Source organism: Ammospiza caudacuta, chromosome 17 (genome assembly GCF_027887145.1).
Source record: "Ammospiza caudacuta isolate bAmmCau1 chromosome 17, bAmmCau1.pri, whole genome shotgun sequence".
In the NCBI taxonomy this organism is placed as follows: domain Eukaryota; kingdom Metazoa; phylum Chordata; class Aves; order Passeriformes; family Passerellidae; genus Ammospiza; species Ammospiza caudacuta.
The window spans coordinates 8,571,262-8,580,511 of record NC_080609.1 but is presented as its reverse complement, the minus strand read 5'-3'; positions in this window follow the sequence as shown (position 1 = coordinate 8,580,511).

Here is a 9,250-nt window from a genome sequence, read left to right as displayed (position 1 = left end):
AGCAAATACTTGGGAGTTTCTTGGAGTGCCAACACGTGAGGAGCGAGTCATCTGCTGCATTATTCATATCAGAACACTGTAGGACAGATTACAGGGTTGTTTTAAAGCAGGTGGTCTTAGAACTAAAAATGCAAGATGTCCCTTTGGTACAGAGTCCTGGGCAGTTTTGCTTGGAGAACAAAAGCTCTCCTGAAGGGGCGTTTGTGTAATGTAATCCTGACATGAAAACCAGAGGGTTTCTGGCTGCACACCAGCAGCAACATGTGGAGCATGGACAAACAAAAACTTCTACAGATATTAATGGAAATACGGGCTTCCAACAGATCATAACCAGGGAAAACATTAGTGTGCAGGGTAGCACTTACAAAAGCAAAAAAAAAAAAAAAAAGAAAAAAAAAAGAAAAAACCCAAAAATCCAACAAAACCAAAGCCCCACTAACACCACAGAAAGTTCATTTTGGAAGAAAAACCATCACTTAAAATGAGAGACTAAAAATTTGCGCCTAAGTGGAAGCCTTTCCTTCAAGCACCACCAAGATGTTCACCCTAACCCTATTCAGAGTTACTCTCCAGTTTTCAGACATTGTCAGTGTCTATTTTTCAATCGAATGTAATTAAGGAAGAGTCTCACCTGTGCTACTGTTGTAATATTTGGAATTTTGTCAAGCTGCCAGTAAGTCCCAGCTGTGCATGGCAATCACTTTTCTGTTTAACAAAAGGAAAAGTAGTACACAGTGCATTGTTTGGGTTTGTTTTCTTTTAGTTCTAACCTTTTTAGGTGACATTTATTAGCCAGAAGGTGTCTGATACATTTCACATAGTACAGAAACAAGGTAGCAGCATTTCAGCACTCAGGGATTACTGGTGTTGAATAATAGCTGGAGCTGCACTGGAGAGCAAGCTGCCTGCATTTTGCTGACAGAGTGACTTGTTACTGAACACTTTTTACTGTCCCTGTGAGCATGGAACAGGTTTATAATGAGTGCAATGCTGTATTGCAAGCTGGTGTTTGGTTTGAGCCCTGACACAGCCTAGAGGTCAGGAAAGCCCCAACTGGAGGCAGGAGCTGCCTTTTCTGAGCAGTTGAGATGTACCTTAAGATGATCAGCACAGACACAGTAATTCTTGCACACTTTTTGGCATTCATTAAAAAAATTTCTTGAAGGTTTTTGAAGTTTGCCTTCTTTGTGATGGCTCATGAAGCGGTGAGTTTTGATAATTTTTTATCATTTTCTGAGTTGTGATAATTTTTTTTTGTTTGTGTAGGGGGAGTAGGGCCAAATATGTGTTTGATCTGAGGTGCAGAAGTGCATATTACCACTGATTTCAGGGGAAAAGAATTAGTTGTGTTTCACAACCTTTCTTCCTTCCTTGACAGGTACTTATTCCCTAGGTTCTTGCTAGGATATAAACAATTAGTCCACTGAATTTCAAAAGATGCCAGATGTCCTTCAGAGTGTACCAACCTGTTTTTCAGGCTGTCACACATGGAATTGTGTAAACTCAAACACTACATTTTTTAACAGGGCTAGTAGTTTGTTTTTCCACTTTGGAACAGCTGGTACTCAAAACAAAAGTGGAATTATGATAATTTTACTGGCAAAATGTCCACTGGAGTGTAAATGGTCCTGTTTGCTTGAGGTTTTAAAGCATTATTAAAGCTTTTCTTGTTTAAATCTCTTCTGCATCAAAATGTTCAGAATAAATATACCAGCTCTCTTTAGCATTTAATAAATGCTAAAATGCTTTTCCATATAAACCACCCACATAAATCCATCCCCATGTCATGAATGACTTAAGTGATCAAGATTGCTTAGAAAAGAGGAGTCTGGCCCAGCTTAGGGTTAACCTATGATGACTGAGGGGCAAAGAAATTGTTCCCCCACAACTGCAGTTCTTCCATCCTTGTGCTGCCTCTGAGCTCCGAGACCCTGTGCAGAGTCTGTCCAGCTCATTACATTTAGTGACAGAATAATCCACTTCCTTTTTCCTCCTGGGCTACTCAGCTGAATCAAATAAGATGCATTTGACAAATGCCAGGGCTGGTATGAAGTAAGATTGGGGAACAGGACTTATTTTTTGGTGAGAGCAAGTTATTAATACAATAAACTATCCCAAGGCAGCTTCAGCACTAATCTGCAGTCTGTGGTGAGTCAGTCCTGCAGCAGTGAAGTGGAGGGCTCTGTTCACATGGTATGAGAAACAATGGTCTGTACTGTGGCAGTAACTCCCACCCAAGCTCCCACCAGCACTTTGCAGCCTGGCAGGGACACCTGTGAAGTACCAATGCTTTAGCCATGTGAAGCAGAAGAGAAAGATGGATTTCACTAGAAAGCTCCAAACAGGTGAACAGCTTCAAGAAGATACTTGCTCACCACCAACCGGTAAGTTTTTAAAATTCCATGAACTACCAACAGCCTTAAAATGGGAAGAGAGTTGTTTTAGGTTTGAGTTATGATTTAATTGACTCAGTTTACCTTGACATCAACTTCCTGAGCTACTGCAACATGGGAAGAAACATTTTGGCTGAGACTGGGAGGAGCAGGAAAGGAATACAACTTCCCTTTCTGGTGTGGCAGCAAGCTGGGATTGGGTGACACACTGTGAGCCATACCCTGATATTTAAAGGTATTCAAATATGTACAATAGCTATGCACCTAAATGAGTAGCCTGGTATTTAGAATTGCTTTGAAGTCAGAAAGAGCCTTTAGAAACAAAGCCAAAAGAACAAGTTATTTACTTAGGAAAAAGAAAGGACAGGAGGTAAGAGGTAAATTATTACAAGTTTGACTAGGTGCCAGAAATGTATAAAACAATGTTCTTAAAGCCTGGCAGATTCTCTCTCCAGGTAGTCTGGGGAGGTGTAGCTGAGAAGTAGAGAATAGAAAACACAACTGTTTCAGCATGATGGCCTCATTAAGAGCCAAGTCTCTCCTAAGCTTTACTGGTGCTCGTGGAAGTGTCAGTGAATAAAGAGGCTTTTATATTTACACAAGACCATGTCTAATCCAAACTAAGACATCTTGCCCTGGAAACATCTTTTTACTGATTTGTTGTTCCAACACTGCTATTTAACAAATGCTCTTTCTGGCCTGTTCCTCTCCCTGTGCTGGGCACTGGCAGACCTGCAGTCCATGAATTCCCTCATGGAAATGTATTTGAAGCTATTTCATTGGAAGAATTTCAAATAAAAGTCTTCTTTGGTTTTCCAAATGTAGCACTAGAGCATGAGCTCTATTTCACAGTCCCATCATAGAATTAGTCCACATCTGCAAAGGAATTTAGAATTTGTCTCACATTTCATTGTGGGTTGGCAATGAGTACTTTGGAGCTGGATTCTTCTATTTGAGGGTTCCAATCTAGTTAAAGCCTTTTTTGATGGCTCCTTTTGGAGCAATTAAACACATACTGCAGGCTTCAAAAATGGCATAAAGTTAATTGGTTTTCTTTTAGATAGCAAAAGAAATACTTGAATTGCTGCACCAAAATGCCAGTTTGTAGTTTTGTGCCCATCTTCTCAGCTCTCAAACACCTCACATGCCCAGCTCATTATTTTTAAAAATGTCATGTGTGTCTCTCACTTCTATGTGTATACACAACTTTTATTCTCTAAAAAGAAAGACTGAAAGGTCTTTTTTGCAAGTGCCATCCCTTTTTTCAGGTGACTCTAACTGGAGGCTCAGAGTTCTCAGCTGTGTGATCTATTGCTTAGTTACCCTGTATTGTTTAGGTCTCAGAGATGTGTAAGGTGGGTTCTTGTTGGATCTTTGCTCACAATGCCTCTCTTTGAATGCACAGTCAGTGCAGTTCCTGCTTAGACAGAATTTCTTCTGTGGTTTTGATACTGTGAGATTCCAGACTGAAAAATAGGAGTGGGAGAGTAGTTTAGGTAAGTAGTTTTTCTGTCAAAACTGCTGTGTGTGTGGGTTTCTTGCTATGAAAGCTCAAAAGAAACAAAGATGGGGATTTAGGTGTGCACATTGTGAAGAACCTGTGTGTATTTATAAACCTGTGGCAGTTAAAATGTTGTAAATAGCGGAGGGATTGCTTAATGTGGAAGGAATGTGCTGAGCAAAGAACGCACATCCAAGGAAGGGAAGGGTGAGATCACTTCAGTGATGTAAACAGTGGCTGACCTGGGGCTAGGAAGGTTACAGACAGGAATCTATTTGGAAGAAAGGCAGAGATTGTGGTTTCAGAGATCTGAAAGCCAGGTGTAGTCTTGGTGGGAGGAGGCATCATGTCAATCAAAATACTGAAGCAGCTGAAAAGAAATCTTGTGAAGCACAATCCAGACCTCTGTTTTTATGTTCTTATGCTTTCTTTTAGATCAGCAATATTTTGATTAGAAAATTCACCTTTTGCTTCCTTAGAAGCAGCATGGCCAGCAGGACCAGCACAGTCACTGCTGAGGCCACACCTTGAGTGCTGTGTCCAGCTCTCATGACAAGAACTGGACATGGAGGTGCTGGGTCATGTCAGAGAAAGGAGCAGAGCTGGGGAAGGGGCTGGAGCACAGGTGTGCTGAGGAGTGGCTGGGATTATTAACACACTCTTTATTCCCTTTCTGACATGCAGGGACTCCCTGACATGGAGGAGCTGCTGGATGCTGTAGTAACTCCAGGCCAGATCTCCTGCTTTATAAATATAAAGAGTTTTGTAACACTTAAGTTTTATATGGACAGTTTTACACGCTGTCTGTCTCAAGGGAGGGGGAAATAGAGAACTGGTTCCATGTGGGATTTTCATGTGCTTTCTCTTCAACTTTCTAATTCTCTGGAATTCCAGTTGAGGGAGCATGTTGTCCATTAGAGATCCCTTAAGATTTTAGTTTCAGAAATGACTAAAGCAGAATGGCATTATTGTTATGAAGGAAGAATAACAGCATCATGGGATTTTTAAAGCTGCTCTTCTATGGCTAGTTAACATGTTAACATTGTTGCAGAAAATAATTACTTCATTATGGAATTGTGAGAATGAAATAGTGAGCTTGTTTCTAAATAAGCTTAATTACTCTAAAAGTGTTCTGTGCCAGTATTCTTATTCCAGAGACAGCAATTTGCATGGGGAATTATTCTGGAGTAGTGGTGGCTGAATCAATTACAATTTCCCTCCTGTCTTGAGAGAGAGCACACATTGACGCTGTGATGCTGTACATGAGAATTTGAAAAAAATGAATGTACATTACTCAAATCTCTGAATAGCTAGAGAATTTGGCTAAAATTACCAGAACAAATATTTATGTTAGACTTTAGTGTATGCCGAACACTTCACATAATTCATAATTGTTCCTGCACATTTATTTTTGTTGTAACTCCAGTACTCCTGTTGGCATTATACTGCTGATGATTTTCAGTTTATTTTGTCCACCTGCAAAATCACTAAAATAGCAGCACATAAGAAATTATTTTTCTAACACAAAATGTGTTTACGTGAAGAAATAAATTATATTTGCATTTTGTAAAAACTGTTGTACCAACACAAAAATGTCACTGGCATTCTAACAAGCATTGGCTTAATCCAAACTTGCTTGCACAATTCCTTTTTTATGCATTGTCCTTAGTGGTTACATAACTATTCTGGCACATGTGGGATGTCAGAAAAATGAAATGGTGTCTTCTTTGTCCCAAGGGTTTGCAGGCTATTAGGACTGCTTTCCTGGGCTGTGCACTTCCTCTGTTCCATGAGCTGGTTCCTAGCTAAGTCAGCTTTGAACACAGTGGGGGACACAGAAGCTGTCTGTGATTTAATTGACTGTGTTTATACTATTGTTATTTTAATCACTATTTTAAACGAACATTTTCTCTTCTGTTGTTTTGCTCTTTAATCCATTTTGGAAATACTCATTGTAGCACCAGCAACATCACTCGTTTCAAAGCTGTGGTCTAATTAAAATGTGCTGAACCAAACAGGCAAAATCCACATTGTTCTTGTTTTTGCTCTGTGTGCAAATGACATTAAACAATATTTTGTCTAAGAGCAGCATTGTTCTGTGCAGCTTGTAAAAGTTAATGAACATGATGAACCCTTTAATAGCTCCATTCTTTTATTTACTAGCAGTGTGTACCCCATTCCTAGAACAGCTTATTTCCTCCCAGCCATACAGTCAAAGCATGCACATCACAAAGATGGATTTCTGAAAAGAACTGTTTCAGAAAGTTTAACACTGTTTTAGGAGATGACTGTCTATAAGACTGCTGTTCCTTGAAGTGTAATAACTTTTGAGAAGAAAAACTGATGTTTTTTGGTATGTACATTGGTCTTACAGATTTTTAGGACTGTTGAGGTGAGGTGATTTATAAGACTTTTTTTGGGGATTTATTCTGTAAATAGCTTTAGAGAATTGGAGAGGATCAGAACAAGCCTGTAATGTAAGATTTGACAGTGTAGGTCAGTGGCCTTAGTGAGTGGGAAAAAAAGAGCTGTGCCAGCACAAAGCCATCAATGTAGAAGCAACTATACAACCAGAAGAATTCCTTTGTCAGCCTAGCTAATGCTGTTTGTGAAGGGAATGTTATAGTCCTAGCAGAAAACCCTCTTTCTCTTCGTAAGTGCTATGTAATTGTGCCAGCAGAATTTCTGAAGTACAGTCAGGCAAAAAATTGGCACAAGCTTCAACAGAGAAACCCTGAAGCAATGCCAGAACAAAACTTTGTTGTTTAAGTTATGTGTGGTAAACAGATCTCAAGTTATTGTTCTGTGAAAGATGAATTTCAATCTTTAATCATTGACAGGATGATATTACTTACTTTGATTTTCCATCCAAAGTTCTCATTTTATTATATTGGCTTAGACACAATAGCTTTTTTCAAATTAAATAGTGAAAGATAAATTTTTTCTTGACTGATTTCAGTCACGTAATATCAATTTAAATGTCACAAATAAGAACTGACAAGGATTTCTGGAACTCTTGAGTTTCTTCAGATGTTTAACAAAACTAACAGTCAAGTTTGGGTTCATGGCAGGAAATGCTCTGGCTGGATGTTCAGTGCTTGCTGTGCCCATTTCTGCCAGAGCAACATGGAACTGGAGGTGTCCTGCTGAAACATTTGTGTATGTCTATGTACAGCTCCAGTGAGAATTTGTGTATGTCTGTACAACTGCAATGGGAATTTGTGTATGTCTGTACAACTGCAATGGGAATTTGTGTATGTCTGTACAACTGCAATGGGAATTTCAGCTCCAAAGCTCCTGCTCTGCTGGGCTCCCTTCACCTATACTCTCTTCACTAGTAAAAGTGATTTGATTTTTTGAAATCCTGTTCAGCAATTTGATAACCTACTAGAACTGTCAGTACTAAAACCATTCTTCTAAACAACAATCAGAAAATATAATTTATACTGGTCTTTATAAATTGTCCCCAGATGTCACTCCTGAGTCAGACAGAAACATTTTAGAAACAAATCTGAGAATTGGTTTTCCTTTTCTCTTTTTTCTTCCTGTTGTTTCTGCAGTTGATACTTCTCTTCTTGCATTTTTTCCCATTGCTCTCTGTAAGGATGCCAACTCCAGCAGGCCAACTTAACTTGTCTGAATTATTCTTAGAGGATGTCTTGGGGAGTTTTTGAATTTCAGTAATAGAACTACAGAAATACTTCCCTGGCAATACTTTGTGATTTATTGTATTAATGATTAAATGGTTAAATGATTATTGTAGTTGATAAATCCTTTCTTATTTTGTCCAACTCTGCTAATTTCTGCCATCCTTTTGAAGGAAAATCAAATTAAAAGAAGAGAGCATTTATTAGCATCAACATGTAATTGTTTGGAAAGACAGTGCAAGCTCTCTAAGTCCCATAACTGAACAAGAGCTGAAATGTAACTTTACTGGTAAGTAAGGCATATATTTATTATTCTCTAAAGGTAAATATCACTGTAGGAGAACCATCATTCCATACCATCATCTCATTTTTACATTTTTATGTGTGTTTGCATAGTCTACATAAAACAAATTGGTGTTCTGCTTAGAGGACTTAATGTGTATTGTACAAGGCAGTGGAACAATTATTAACATAACATAACTACAGTTTCTAAGTAACAATAACCTTAATGTCACTTAATGAATTTATTCTTAATGCTTCTGGTTTTTGTTTCATTTGTTGGCTGAATCCAATACTTTACTTTATAAACAGCTTCTCAATTCAGGTATAAAGCATCTCATATTAAAGTACACTTCTCCCAAAAAAGTGCTTAAAGGGTTGTTTGTTTGGTTTTTTGTTTTTGTTTTTTTTTTTTTTTTTTTTTTTTAATATTAGCTCCTTGCTATCAAAATTACTCAAAACTGAAGGTTGCACAAAAACCCTGTTAAGGTAGAAAATGTCTTTCTTACTCCTGGACATAGATTTTGAAATAATGTGTGCTTTAGATGTGTAGTGGGATCTGTCAGTGGGATCTATTGCTTATCAAGATCAATTGATTACATGCTTGCTTTATGCCCTTGAGGAGAGGAACTTCTGAATGTTAGCATGTGCAGGGACCAAGGGCAGCAGGCCGTGACAACCATAATTCCTCACAGTTTTTTGAACCATTTGTTGCCTGTGTTTTGTCATTGCATACATCACTGGCACTGTGTACAGCTAAGGGGAAAAGGCTGGGACTTGAGTGGTGGCAGCTTAAAGGAATGACACAGTAGAGACCCTTTACTGTCATTGCTCCCCAGTTTCCAATGTGTGAAAAATGTATTGCTTAATTAGCAAGGATTTGGGGTTTGGGGCACAACTGTCAAAAAAATTAGTTTATCCTTAGAGGCTGTAAGCTTTGGGAAATAGCGGTCCAACTGTAGAGGGAGAATTATTGCTGTAAGAGACAGCATCATTCTCCAGAGCTCTGATGAAATGAGCTGTACTGTGCCTTTTACTTGGGGGGAAGTTTCCTAGAGTTTGACTGAAAACATGAGACTACTTTGTGTTTACTTTGTGTCTTACAAGAAATATGTTTGAACTCTAACCAGGCATATAGGAAAAATTTCTGGCCAACTGGGAGAGAAAGCATTTCTGCCACAATATCTTATTATCCTATATATACAATCTCAAATAATTAGGCATAAATGAATTTCTACTTAGAGTTTGTATTTGTACTTAGAGTTTGACAGGACTTTTCAAATAAAGACATTGGTGCATTAGTTCACCAAATGTGGATTACTCTGGTGGACTTAGTTGCATGTTGCCAGTAGGTGATCAGCTGTTTATATATATATATTCTTTTTCTGTGTTGTTTCTGGCCTTTTTTCCAGGGCCTAGGATGTAAAACT